This window comes from Periophthalmus magnuspinnatus, chromosome 24 (assembly GCF_009829125.3).
Source record: "Periophthalmus magnuspinnatus isolate fPerMag1 chromosome 24, fPerMag1.2.pri, whole genome shotgun sequence".
In the NCBI taxonomy this organism is placed as follows: domain Eukaryota; kingdom Metazoa; phylum Chordata; class Actinopteri; order Gobiiformes; family Gobiidae; genus Periophthalmus; species Periophthalmus magnuspinnatus.
The window spans coordinates 23,246,008-23,261,200 of record NC_047149.1 but is presented as its reverse complement, the minus strand read 5'-3'; the positions used below and the strand labels follow the sequence as shown (position 1 = coordinate 23,261,200).

General features: G+C 38.9%; 1 protein-coding gene across 1 annotated transcript in view; it reads left to right on the top strand.

The window, feature by feature from the left end:
• mfsd2b (MFSD2 lysolipid transporter B, sphingolipid) overlaps nucleotides 1-15,193 on the top strand; it is a 72,504-nt gene that overhangs the window by 8,025 nt on the left and 49,286 nt on the right. The gene's annotated exons all lie outside the window — the stretch shown is intronic.

Here is a 15,193-nt window from a genome sequence, read left to right as displayed (position 1 = left end):
TAAAAGTCTACAAAAACGTAGCGGAGTAAAAAGTACAGATACTACTCTCAAATATAGTGAAGTAAAAGTAAAAGCATCCACTGTGAAATGTACTTAACATACCTTAAAATTCTACTTAAGTTCACTCCTTTACTACTTGTACTTCATTACCTTCCACCACTTCCACATCTTCTGAATATTTATTATCAAGGAAACCCCCAAAAATCTAAAATATCGATCGTTTTGTCAGTATCGCTCGTCCCAATATACATAAATCTTCAAATGAAATATAATTAGCGTTCACTCTTTTCTCATAACGCAGTTTCGCTTCAGGGTCTGGCTTGTTTAAGTGTCTTTACCCATTACAATCCAAACTGCATCCTCGCCTTTTGAATCCGACTTTATCTTCTTAACTAATGAATGAATCTCCTGTCTTGTGTTTTGAATGTGGAGTTTATACGGTGATGAGATCATTTAGTTTAACGACTCTGGTGCTAGTATCAGTCAGGTTTTGTTACGATCTTAGTCATTACAGAGAGAAACGAAGTGAATACAAAACAAAGAGATTACATTACCTGGTTTCTTCACCGACTTAGACGAGTGGAGGCGTTTTGACTCAAGTAAACCTGTTATGATCATAGACTGTTTATATAAGTGGACGTAGCTAACCTGCTAGCCGCCGCGTTTTGAACAGGAAGTGAGCATGGGCGCACTTCCGGGTCCGTCAACATTAGAAAACTGTTTCCCCTCTCTTTGTAATTGCCGCAGCGAGCCTCATTTTGGTCTTAAAACGTTCGTATTAACCCGTTCTACATGATCCTAGCGTGTTTATTTTCGCTATTTTGTCCGTAAATGAACATTTGTGCATCAATAACGGACAAATCAAGCGTCTTCTTTCCCCGAGGTCGCTCCCGTTAGCGTTAGTAACAGGTTTGATTGACAGTGTTGCTAAGCGCCCGCTCCCTGCTAAATAAATGAGTTTCAATATTATCTTTTACTGTCTTTATATTTCCTTGGGCAGTATATCGTGTTTTAAAATGTGCTATTGTGACCGGCCTAGACTCCGGCAATCCGAGCTGCCCCAAAAGAACAGCGTTTTGGTGACACTTGAACCAGAGATGTCCTGGCTAATTGCCCCTTGTAATGGGATAGCACCGGTGCACTGCAAAAAAAAAAAAAAAAAAAAAAAAAAAAAAAAATAGAGAATTTCTGCACAAAATGTTAAATGCACAGGTTTAGTCTTTAACAATGGACTAAACTGGGGCTTAACGCAGAACTAAACCGGGACTAGAACAGGATTAAATGAAATCTAGGAGTAAACTGAGGTCAAATCAAAGCTGGACCAGATCAAGATGATGGACAATGAATGTGACCCTAGTTTAGTCCTGGTTTAGTCCTGGTTTAGTCCTGGTTTCATCCCAGTTTAGTCCCAGTTTAGTCCTTCTGTAGTTCTGGTTTAGTCCTAGTTTAGTCCTGGTTTAGTCCCCCGTTTAGGCCAGGTGTAGTTCTGGTTTAGTCCTGGTTTAGTCCTGGTTTAGTCCTGATTTAACTTGGTTTAGTCCTAGTTTATTCCCGGTTTAGTCCTGGTTTAGTCCTGGTTTAGTCCTGGTTTAGCCCTTGTTTATTCCCAGTTTAGTCCTGATTTAGTCCTGGTTTAGTCCTGGTTTAGTCCCAGTTTAGTCTTGGTTTGGTCCAGGTTCATTCTTGTTTATGTTGCCGGACTTAAAATGATGTATTTAAATGATCTGAATTCTTGATTTTATCCTTGATTCATTTCTCCTGGTTTTGTAATATAATAAGTAGTAACATAATTTCAAGTTTCAAAATGAACCTTTTAATTCAATCAAAACTCAAACTCAAGATTCCGAGTTAATGCAATTTTTATTTGAACAATTTTACTTCTCCCGAAAACTAAACCAGGACTAAACTAGGACCAATCCCGTGGACTGAACCAAAACTTTCCCAGACCACCTTTTAACTAATGTTACCAATCATTTTTGCAGTGTATTTAAATTCAATTCTGCATTTTATTTTTTTGTGTAATAAAATACCGCAGCTCTTAGTCATTGTCTGTTTCTTTTTGGGCTGTAAAAACCACATGACATCATCTCATCATCTCACAACCAAACCTGTTCTGCCACTGTCTCATTTTGCTACAATCGCGGAGTAATTTTGTTTACACAGGCTCCTGAAAGCTGAGATGCTGTCTTCAAAACTAGCTTACATTAGTCTGTTTATCTGCAGAGGAAACGGGGCTAACTAGCAAAACTGATTTCTGTACATTCTGACTCAAGAACATAAATCTGGACGTGTGTCTTGAGGGTTTTTCCTGCTACTTTTTGCATAAACGTTTAGATTTGTGCCTTGATCATAGCTTGTGTATATAAATGAACGTAGCTAACCTGCTAGCCACCACGTTCCAAATAAGAAGTGAGCATGGGCGCGCTTCTAGCTCCATCAAATCTGGCTCCAATTCACTTTCTATTGAAAAACTGTCACCGCTCTCTCTGTAACTGCTGCTGTCAGACTCGTTTTGGTCTTAAAATGTTCGTATTAACCCGCGCTACATGACTCTGGTGCTTTTGTTTCGCTATTTTGTCCGTGAATCAAAATATGAACATTAATAACAGACAAATCACGTTCCTTCTTTCCCAGAGGTCGCTCCCGTTAGCGTTAGCAACAGGTTTGATTGACAGCGTTGCTAAGCGGTCGCTCCCTGCTAAACCTGTGGTGCGAGCGGGAAGGGGCGTTACCTTCAACAGCCTCTCTCCGGATTGGCTCTTTGGTTGCTATGATACTCGCTATAACTGCTAGCCTCGATTAGCTTCATTTGACTGGAGCGAACGCTGTGGGCGACGTCACACTCACTTAGTCCGCTTCTTTACACAGACTAAAGTATCGATTAACATAAATAAATAATTGGATGGCGTATTGGCACGACTTCGAGACTCTTGCAAGTTTAAGATAAGCTGTTTTCTATTTTGCGTCCAACTCACAAAATACTTTAAAAGACTTGAAAAGAATAAACAGAAGTAAAAAAAAAGAAAAAAAAAGACCAAAACCAGTGGAGACGAGATAGTTCCCCATTTCAAACCTCACCAGAACCACACACATTTGTCGTGTCCTTTTGGCAAAACGCGTCAATATTGCCCAATCCATTCACAGTAATCGAAATGCTTGGGAAAGGAAGGGCATCTGACAGAACAGCGACCAAACCCCATGTGACTGTAAAGCATATATATGTACATCATATTGAACTTTTCCATTCCTTTTTTAGTTTCATTCAGCCGTAAATCAACGCTGTAGTTTACCAAGATTTCACTAAAAAAACAATCCATTTACAGTCATCTAGATACTGGTGACAGGTAGGGCATCTGACGTAAAAGCTCCTTCAGCCCCATGTGACTGTAAAAGAGTAGATATGTTATTATTTATTCTATTACCAATTTGGTTTCATTCTGTAGTTCAATCCATCCATTTTTTTTCCACTTATCCGGGGTCGGGTTGCACGGGCAGCAGTTTAAATAGGAGCTCCCAGACTTCCCTCACCCCAGACACTTCCCCCACCTCCTCCGGTTATAGTTCACATAGATTTTAACAATAAAACCCACATAGTTACCAAAATAATGCTATATTTGACAAGTGGCGAATTCAAACTTGTATATTTTGATGGTTTTAATGAAGCTTATAATCACTGATGGGAACAATACTTTGAAAATGTAGTTACAAAATAGTGAATACCCACATTAAAAGTATTTCGTAACATATTCTGGTGCACAGTCCAGGCAGAGTACTGTATTCTGAGTACATAGTATACTTTTACACTGATTTGCATTTAAACTATAGATTAAAAACAGCTTTACGTTTGTTTCACTGTTTGTTCTGTAACAGTTTAACAATGTTTATTTACGGTTTTTAAATGTGCAAATGAAGGTAGATTGATCAGATAGTTGGGAGTGGGGTTGTTTGCAGTAGTCCAGGAGTAGATCATGCTCAGTGAGGTCAGAGACGAGGTGAGCTGGGTCGGAAGGAGTGAGGTTCGTAACGGTCGTGGAGAGCTGGGTCGGAGACAGAGGAGCTGAGCGGGTCCAGGGAGCGGGATCTGACGAGGAGCAGAAACATCCAACTTAGAAACGAGTAACAAATGCAAAAACATGATACAGAGCCGAGCAGATTTGTACGACTGTTGATACGTGGACGAGTTTAGCGATTAGTTGCAGGTGTGCGTGGGAGGAGCCTAAATCTCCGCCCAGCTCCAGGCTCTGACACAGAAGGGAGGGGGAAAACAGCACAAAAAAGGCAGGACAGACTGGAATCTTGACCGATTTGCATTTTAATTATAGAGTAAAAACGCAACATAGGATTAAAAACAGCTTTATGTTTGTTTCACTGTTTGTTCTGTGTTTTAAATCACAAATTAAAGAGGCAAAAATCACACATGCCTCACCACAAGAGCTGGGTTTTATATTTTTCTCACGATTTCCATGGAGTGTGAACCCAAAAATGTGTGATCAAATACAGTTACTCAAAACTAGTACCCTGAACACGCGTCTGTGTACATGTATTCAGTTACTTCCCAACACTGTTTATAATCCATAATCCAAAACGCACATGCCGCCCGGGCCCTGAGTGACCTGATATATAGAATAGTGTGTAAATCCTTCCCAGAATAGACCCAGCCATGGCGTTCTCCACTTCTGTTTCAACATGGAAGACGATTCTTATAGAGACATTTCAAGTGTGATTTATTAAGACAGAACTGAGAGTGAGAAGTGATAATAATGAGACTCAGAACTAACCCAGGACTAGAACAGGACTAAAACAAATCTAGGATGAACTGGGGTCAAATCAGGACCAGATCAGTGATGGACAATGAATGTGGCCCTGGTTTAGTCCTGGTTTAGTCTTGATTTAGTCCCATTTTAGTCCTGGTTTAGTCATCGTTTAGCCCTGGCTTAGTCCTTGTGTAGTCCTGGTTTTGTCCCAGTTTAGTCCTGATTTAGCCCTGGTGTAGTTCTGTTTTAGACTTAGTTTAGTCCTGTTTTAGTCCTGGTTTAGTCCTAGTTTAGTCCTTGTTTAGTCCCAGTTAAGTCCCGGTTTAGTCCTAGTTTAGTTCATGTTTAGTCCGTTTTAGTCCTGGTTTAGCCCTGGTTTAGTCCTGGTTTAGTCCTGGTTTAGTCCTGGTTTAGCCCCAGTTAAGTCCCAGTTAAGTCCTGGTTTAGTCCTGATTTAGTCCTGGTTTAGTCCCAGTTAAGTCCCGGTTTAGTCCTGGTTTAGCCCCAATTAAGTCCCAGTTTAGTCCTGATTTAGTTCTCGTTTAGTCCCAGTTAAGTCCTGGTTTAGTCTTGGTTTAGTCCTGGTTTAGTCCTGGTTTAGTCCTGGTTTAGTCCTGGTTTAGTCCCGGTTTAGTCCTGATTTAGTCCTGGTTTAGCCCCAATTAAGTACTGGTTTAGTCCTGATTTAGTCCTAGTTTAGTCCCAGTTAAGTTCTGGTTTAGTCCTGGTTTAGTCCTGCTTTAGTCCTGATTTAGTCCTGATTTAGTCCTGGTTTAGTCCTGGTTTAGTCCTGGTTTAGTCCTGGTTTAGTCCTCCTCTTGAATACCCATCGCTTCCCCAAAGACGTTTGCCCCATTTTCACATTTGCTCTAAATTAACCTGTGAACTGAGCACTCTCATTGAAGTACTTAACACCTCCACCTCCAACCAAAACCATCTGGCACCGCCCCTGATTCAGACGCGATCATGTTTAACCCATTGGCCATTGGGGGAAATCTATCTCCATTTTATAAAGGAGATAAAAAACAAACAAAAGCTAATCCTAACAGTACTGGGGCTGGTGTACGAGTGTGTGGGTGAGCGGGTTCTTGATGTAAAGTTGTACCAAATCCTGAAATAGTAGTTAATATCTATGAGTTAATTATGCACCAACCTTCTCCAGCTCAGATATTATTGTAAATCTATAAAATAAAATGAAAAAAAGTTCCTTACTAGTAAAAACACATTAAAGATTAGGCATAAATATATTAAATTACTCACTGATATTCGCTGAAATGTTATGACCGACCTATATTACAATGTCATTCTTCATTTTTCAGTTCATTTACAAGTATTACAAAACAAAACAAAAGCACTTTCTGTTTCAATTGTGTTGTGGTCAGTGAGTGCGTTCAAATGATTGGCGTGATTAGCTGAATTGTTACGTAAAGATATTGTCACGGTGTTTTTCTCATGACTTCTGACCTTTTTAATCACATGCTCGCGTCATATGTGGAGCCGGGTTTTGTTTTGGTTCTAGTTTTGAGTAGTTTTGAGTAGAAGTAGTCGGAGTAAACACTGTACACTGTGTCTGCTGCGTCTGTATGGACCGCAGTGCATCGCCTTCATGAATAAATCACGCTACACAAACATGGGATATGGTTTGTTTTGGAGAAGCCCTAGTTGCTTCTAAAGAGGATCGTCGGGATTCAGCTGGTTTGAAAATCGCATCTATTGTTTCCATATTACACTATTTACACAGATATCGAACAGTAAAGAGTTTAATTTGTTTATTTACATGTTAAACGCCCCATTTAACGCTATTTTCTTATGTTATAATGTTGTTTCCTAATCACAAACAGACCTGGAGTTGTGTTTTTTTTGTTTAATTCACACGTTTAAATCACACACAAACCAAAAAACAACAAAAACTAAGGATATTTAGGCTGAGTTCTTCTCTCAGACTGAAAACACTCTGTTCCACCTTGTGATGTCATCATGTGGTAATACAGGAAGTGCTTTTTTTAAGTGCGTTTTTAAACTCCATACACCTTCACTAGAATCATTTAGATAACTTCAGACCTGGAATTCCCAATCTCTTTTGAACTAAAGGTAAAAAAAAAGGTAGCTGTTAACGTGAAAACTACCACTTCATGACATCACAAGGTGGAACAGAGCGTTTTGAGCTTTAGAGATGTAGACAGACTAATACAGGGACGTCAAACACATTTTCACCGAGGGTCACATCATAAAATGGTCAGTCTCAAAGGGCCACAAGTAAAATTAAAGCGAATACTTTTTTAACTTGTTCATTAACCGTCTCTATATTTATTTCTTATTTGAGTTACAAATACTGCATATACATTTCCATAGATGTAAAAATATGGCTGTATAACTGTATCTCGTGATAAACTGACATTTTTAGACAGTCAAACCTTTTAATTTATCTTGTTGCGGGCCACATAAAAAGACATGGGGGGCCACATTTGCCCGGGGGCCTTAAGTTTGACACATGTGGACTAATAATAAAGTGTTACTCAAACGTGTGTGAATGAAACAAAACACAACTCCAGGTCTGTTTTTGAGGAGGTAACAGCATCATAACACGGCGTACAGCTCACAAGAGTCCATTTTGTGTAACGTATGACCTTTAACCTTTTATATAATCAGTCCCACTTGACCTGGGAATCAAACGTTCTTGCTATAAGTCTGAACCACTAATTTATACGTACATCTTTGCCGAATTCATATATCACTGTTGCGTACTCGAGCCAGACGCTTTAAACCCGCCTTTTTCTCCATTGTCTTTGCGCAATTTTGGTCCCAAACTTTGTCCCAAACGGTTGAGAGACAAAAATATGTTTATAATATCCAGTTCAAATCCACACTCTTTGTCTCGCAGTGTCTGGTAGTCCCACTTCTGCATACTAATTCTCCCTTTGTCCTCACCCCTCAGTTATAATTACTGTGAATGTGGCCCTTGTAAATGGCTTCCCCTCCTAAGCGCTCATTAACTTTGGAGATTAATCTTATCTGTCCTTGCCCCTCCCGTCTTTCCGTCGCTCGTTCTCTTTGGATTAGACCTGTTTTGCCTGTTCTGTCCGCACAGCTCACGAGTCCCGTTTATCCTCCTTTATAGATAAGAACTGAAATGTAGAGTTTATTGTTGTTCTGCGTTGTCATTCGCTGGGTGGAACTGTTTGTGGAAAGCTAAAGGCAAAAGGACGAAATCGCATGTTTTTGACCTCACGCTGCAAAAGATAACACAAGTGCAATCTCTTTTCTGCAGTAAAAATCTCTCCTTACGTCTGTCAACTTTATAAATCATGCTAGTTTTGAAGTTTAGACGCTTTCGAAAAGGTGTTTCTTGGCGTTTCAGCTGCTGGGATAGAGCATTCATCCACTGACCTGAAGTTTGGCAGTTCATTTCTCATAGCTATCAGTCGTTGGGCCTTGAGCGAGACACTTAACCAGACAGGTCGTTCGATATTCCGATCAAATCCAAAAGATCCTGGAACTGGACAACGGAGAATCCTTGAGACGGTCCAACCACATCCGCTGATTTGTACGACGTGCTTTTCAAGTGTTTTTCCTCTCCAAAATTCTCGTAAAGTAAGAGTTTAGTGCTGTTTCTCAGTCGTTTATGTTGTTTTTTTAATTGTTTTGACACTAACGGACCGTACGCCTTTCTGATTGGTTAATCCGCCTGTCAATCACGCCCTCTGAAATCGAGGAGACACGACGCAGCTCCAGATCCGCTCATCTTTGTAAAGTTCAAAGGTCAAAGCATGCAATTCTGGCTTGACTGGTAACCTTTTGCCTCCAGCATCTGCACGTGTACTCTGGGTGAACGGTTCATTAAACGGTTCATTGAACGTCCAGTGGAGGTAAAAGCACGATAATGTGACCTCAATTATTGGGATAAACTCTTGACAATATTAAGACGATGTTCAGACTGTATTTTTGCGATCCATCTGAAATGTGCTGAAGCAAATTTAGTAAATTTTGGGGTTGAAAACATGTTATACAGTTGTTTCTCACTATAACGTGGTTCAGTTTTCGCGGTCTTGCTGTTTCGTGGATTTTTTTAGTGCAATTTTCATGCTTTTTTACATCGTATGAGTGTACGTTGTGTTCTTTGTCCTGATTGGCTGTTGGACTGTAGACCATTGTCCATCAGTCTCCTCTGTGCCGTGTCAGAATGTGTTCAGACAAATTTACATAAACATTCGATCGCAGTGTGACTCTGAAGTGCTGAAACCTTTACTCCCAGCGATGACATTCATGACAGCGAGGAGCAGAATGATGCGGAGCCCGGGGCATTGACGAGCACTTTTCACGCAGTACCAAGTCCGTTTAATGTCAATAAGGGCTGGTTTGACAAATTTCAGAAACGCTTTGGACTCAAAAAGTGTTTCTGTGCACGGAGAGGCGCCTCTGAGGATATCGCTGGAGCAAAAACACATTTAAAGCGATCATCGAGGAAGAGGGATATAATCTACGAAGGTTTGAACTTTGAGAGTGTTTAAACAAGAGAGAAATGTGAGAAAATGTTAGTGCCTGTGTGAGAAAAGTGTATAAAGTGTGTGGTGAGGCTGATACTTCACGGATTTCGCCTATTGCGGGTTATTTTTAGAACGTAACCTCCGCGATAAACGAGGGGACACTGTATTTTATTTTAAGTTCAGACGCTGAGCTGAGCTGGTACAGTGTTTGTCTAGTGATCTGAAGGTTGGCGGTTCAAATCCAGCTCCCACAGATGAATGCGGTCGTCGCGTCAATGGGCAAGACACTTAACCCACCTTATCCCCAATGTCTGCGTGCACTGGTGTATGAATCTTTGTGTGATTGAGAGAGTGGTTCCTTGATTTAAAGCGCTTTAAGTGACTTGAAGATGAATAATATCTGACTATTTACCTTGTAGAGATACCAATTTGACTTTGGTTTACTTTTCTAACCATTTTTCTTTACTCATAAAACTGTTCAGGCCCTCAAACTCATATGGAACAATTTCGCACGTGACACAACACTCACATTTCTTTCCCGTTGCCTCCAATTAGCCATAATTGCAGTGAGAGTGCAAGACGAAGGGAGCCATTTTGGAAGTCAGAACCCACTGTAGCGTAGCCTTTACTTACTCTCTTTGCCGCATGTCTCTTGATTGAATAATAACACACTTCCCTCCTGGTAATTGTCATCTCAAAGGTCTTGCCTGTTTTGATGGGGCCTCGAAAAAATGAGGAAGGGAAAAACGGGTGCCGGATAATAACAGTTTGCGGTTTGTGGTCGCTTTGGTGATTTGGGATCTTTCACGGAGCACATGGGAGTCAATTCTTAGATGTAGAGCGATACAGGGTGACGCTTAGAACGGCTTGACGCGTAAAAAAAAGTTGGAAGTTTTGATATGTGCAGAGGGCGCAGACGTGGACTCAAATAGTAGGTTTTCCAGACTGTGGCTTCGAGGGCTAAAACGGAGATGAAAGATAGTTTTGTTCAAATGCAGCATACTTGATGGTTTGCGCAGAGCGGGTGGGTTTATGTCTACAGATCCACCACAGCGCAAACAGGCAGGGGGTCTACTCCAAGTCTGTGATCTGAAGGACTGTCACTGCACTGGAAATACGGCATAAAAATAGAGTATTCAGATCTGGGTAGAGGTTGGAGGGAATTTACAGACAAAATATGATTACGGTTAGCATGTTTTTTGGGGTTTTTTATCAGCAAAATGGACTTTTCAGAGAGTTTAATCATGTTGTAGTTGTTTCCTTTGTATTTGGACTGATTCGTGCATGTTTGAACAATCTTTAATCTTTCTTAAACAATCAACCCCTGTTTTCACGGCTCTGTACTTACTTTGTTCTTCAATTTTATCTTCTTAATTGACATTACTCGTAGGATTTGGCAGCACAATTTTGGTACAAATGGAAAAAAAATCCGCAATTTGCTTGTGTGATTTGCAGCTGTCCATAGGGGGCGCCAACAGCTGCACGGCTCTTTGTTTTGATAGCGTTTACGGCGACGTCAGCTCCCATTGGACACCGCCGCTTTAGATGAATATTGCGTTTTCAAATGTGCAAATTATAACATAACGATCCACAAATGTCATGTTATGTTATAATTATGTCGTCTTTACTGTTTTTTTTTCTGGCGAAGGATCTGAAATCTTCCACAATGGGGCATTAAACATATCCATCTCCATTAAAACAAAAAAGTGACGCTATCTGGCCAAGTTATATGTCAGGTCTGTTGAGACGCAAACCCACATTCAGTAAGAATTCATGTTTTTTTAAAATGTATTTCTACTCAACAAATACTCTTGGAATTAAATATGCTGAGTACATGTGAGATTGATGCGTTTAATGCCATATTGTGGGAAATTTAGGCTGAGCAATAACATATCAATAGAGACAAAGGTGTGGCAAACTCTGCATCAGAAATGTTGCATAGTACAGCTTTGAAAGTGGATTATTCAAAGTTGATCGGACTAAAAACGATAAAAACTATAGCTGATATTTTGTTTTAGTTGATTTACTCCCTAAAAAAACACGTGCAAAGGTTTAGTTTAATATTTTAATATGAAAAGAATCCATAAATACACAGCTCTGTTATAGACTTGTGGTAAAAAAAATGGTTTGGAGGGAGTATTTAGTGAATTTAAATGACATAATTTGGGGAAAAAAATCTAAATCTGCCAAAAATATCAGCGATTGGTTGTTATATTCTAAACAATCTGTGTCAGCGTTGGCCACGGAAAGACCGATATAGATCAACCTCTAAAAACTAAATTATTTGAGTAGGTGCCATGAGTCTTTGTGGCAATCCTAAAACATCATCTCAAATATCATTGGGTTCTCCAGTTGCTGTATATTCTACCCAATCATAGCGTAACTTCTTAACAAAAGCCGATTATAACCGTACTAACAACGCACAAACTCAGCCTCCCGTGATACACAATCCACACACTGTACATACACCGGCTCTTTACCATCTCCAGAGCTCGCAAACCTTGTCACGTCAACACGACTCTACTTCAAACCTTAATATAACTTTGAAAGCACTTCCCCTGTGAGTTCGCAGCGTCTCTCGGTGAGTTTAACCAGTTCACTTATGCATAATGTGAATAAGACGGAGACGTATCCAGTGGAGAGTTGAGCCGTCGACAACTGCACTGAAGTATCGAAGAATAATGTCACGTATATATACAACCAGAAGTGAACTATGAATACTTAGGTAAAAGTTCAGAAGTATTTAGCGAAATGTAGCTCAGTTGGTTGGAGCGTTTGTCCATTGATCTGAAAGTTGGTGGTTCGATAACAGCTCCCACAGATGAATGCTGTTGTTGTGTCCTTGGGCAAGACACTAAACCCACCTCGCCCCCAATGTTTGTGTACATTGGTGTATAAATGGGTGAGTGTGTGGTGAAGCTCGCTCGATGTGGTCAAAATGGGAGGCAGACGTGCGTAAAAAGAGAGAAAATTATTTAGATTTACCAATAAAATAATACATATTTACAAAAAATAACTGATCAACTTAAGTAAAAACTATAAAAATTGACAAACTGAGTCAAAACCCACATGTACTGCACTCCTTAAAAGACTGACTTGCACCTCTTAAATACCCCCCTAAACAGGAAGCACCTCCCCCCAGGTTTATACCATCTACTTCACAGGTGCTGTAGGTGTAACTTTAGCAGTATCTCATAATCCACTGTGTACTTCTGAGGGCCTAAGTACCTTTAACCCAAAAGTATTTGAAATAAATCTATAAACACTTAAACATTGAAACAAAATACACAAAGCCATTGAAACAACAAAAGAACTTAAAGCAGTTCTCCCCTCCACATGGTCCGGCCCACGACCACACCCAAGGCTTTCAAAATGGCCGACACAGGACACGCCCCCTCTTTGTCTGGACCATGTGGGGATTCAGGTAAGAATTGCTGCATATGTTGAACTGAATTGAATATGTTTTACCAAATAAAATCTCTTTAAAGTAACAGGTGTAACTGTGGTGTTTAAATTAAAGGTTGTCAATAACTAAAAGACTAAAACAAACCCGAGATAGTTATGTTTGGTGTGTGTTTGGAGCCTTGAAGGTGGAAAAGAGTTATATAAAAATGTGTCTCAAACTAAACTACTGTTACTCCTTAAATATTTTTCCCAAGTATGTGAAAAGTAGCTGGTGGAAAACTACTTATTTGAATTTGTGTTTATAAAAAGAACAAAAATCTAAAATAAATGTGTACCTGAGTAAATGTAAGTGTTCACCTTTATCTATAACTAATTTGCGAAGAAGTCATGTCACATTTAAAACTTGAACACTTGAGATATATTGTGAACGGATAAATTCAAAACTATCAGAAGACCTGGCAGCCATTTCTCCTTTATTTTGAATCTGAACTAAGCGCATCACCCACTTATTTCACCTTCTAATTTTTTTCTTAAATTTCTGTTTATTTACTTATTTTATTAAGTTATTTTTATTAATTAATTATTTTTCATTTGTTTTTATTTATTTATACTTATTTATTTTTAAGTTATTTTTTATTTATTTATATTTATTGGTTTTATTTATTTATGCATTTTATTTATTTTATAATTTTTTATTGATTTGTTATATTCTATTTATGTAGTTACGCAACCTACATATTTAGTCTTTTGTATCTGATTTTGATATTGATGTATAATCTTTGTTTTTTCATTAAAACTGACCGGTATGTCCAATTCTAAGCAAATTATTTATGCATATGTGTGTATATATATATATATGTATATGTATATAAATATCTTTCTTTTTTCTTTTTTTTACTCTCCATTTTAAAGTGCCTGCTGTTGTGTTTTTGTGTAATCTTTATACATGTTCAAAGGATTTAAAAATCATTAAAAATAATTGAATAATAGTCTATAACTAACTGACTAGTGTGTTTTGCATAATGCCCATTTAGGCGTTTCAGCTTCCTGTTATATGCTATGACTTTTTCCCATTCAAAAGATGTCATATTTTTAAATTGCTAATCGCTACGGCTACAGTCCTAACAATCCATCATTCTGAAACACACGGATAGGCCAAAGCAGCCGGTTGTATCACCCAAAAGTTGTGCACTGAGTTTAAGTTTCTGTGTTTTTAAATGCATCTACAGATCCAGTTTAACAAGTTCATTTTCAAACCTGTCACTCGCAGATAACCAAAAAACGGATGATTGATGGCTCTGTAAAGTACACAATTTAGACTTTGAATCTGTTTTTTGCAAGTTCAGTAGCGTGTGGTGATGCAATTTTAAAAGTATAGCCTTCTGCATAAAATGAACAACCTATATTTTTGTAACCATCAGTTGAAACAGGATGTGATCAATTGCTGTTATTAGTGTCGCTATAAATAGAAAACAATTCATATGAGATGACAGCGTTAGGTTTCCGTACCGGACAGGCATGAGTAGGATTCATGGCTAATTTCCAATAAATGACACTCCTCTTTCTGAAGTATGAGGAGGGAATGGAACAGTTTGTCAGATTAAGTGAGTGAGTCTTCTTTAAATAATCTTTCTTTGAATTGGTGTGGATTTTAATGCTTGGGAAATGCAACAAAATGTCAACCAGTTTGTCAGAAATAATTTGTGTTATATTAATTTTTGAATGTTGGTGCCACAATAAAATCTGTAAGAATTTTTAAAGTTGAATCGTAAACATTCGTGATGCAAAATGGCTGAAAACTACACCCAAACTGTACCTAAAACTCCAGTATAAGAGGTTGGTGGTTCGAATCCCGCTCTGGGCATAAACGTCATTGGTGCAGCGGTCAAATCCATTGACCCACAGGTTGACGGTGCGATTCCAGCTCCCACAAAAGAATGCTGTTGTTGTGTCCTTGGGCGAGACACTTAACCCAACTAGCTCTGTAATTTTAAAGTTTTGCTGAAAATATTCCAAATATATTAGATTTTTTTTTAGTTCATGGTAAAAAAAATGTGTCAAATGCAACATCAAGGTAGATTCACTTATTTAACTCATTTGTCACATTAATAACGCAAAAGATCATTAAATGGACTAATCTAGGACCATAGACTGTTTATATAAATGGACATAGCTAACCTGCTAGCTTTATTGAAAAACTGTCACCTCTCTCTGTAACTGCTGCTGTCAGACTCGTCATTTCGGTCTTAAAATGTTTGTATTAACGTACTTTATGTGATCCTGGGGTTTTTATTTTGCTATTTTGTCCGTGAATCAAGATATGAACCTTAATAACAGACAAAATAGGTGCCTTCTTTCCCCGAGGTCACCCCCACTAGCATTAGCAACAGGTTTGATTGACAGCATTGGGGGCGTTACCTTCAACAGTTTTGTTCCGGATTGGCTCTTTGGTTGCTATGATACTGCGGTTGCAATTACAAATGTTGAAATCAGCTCCAAATTCGCCGCTATACCTGCTAGCCTCGATTAGCTTCATTTGACTGGAGCTGA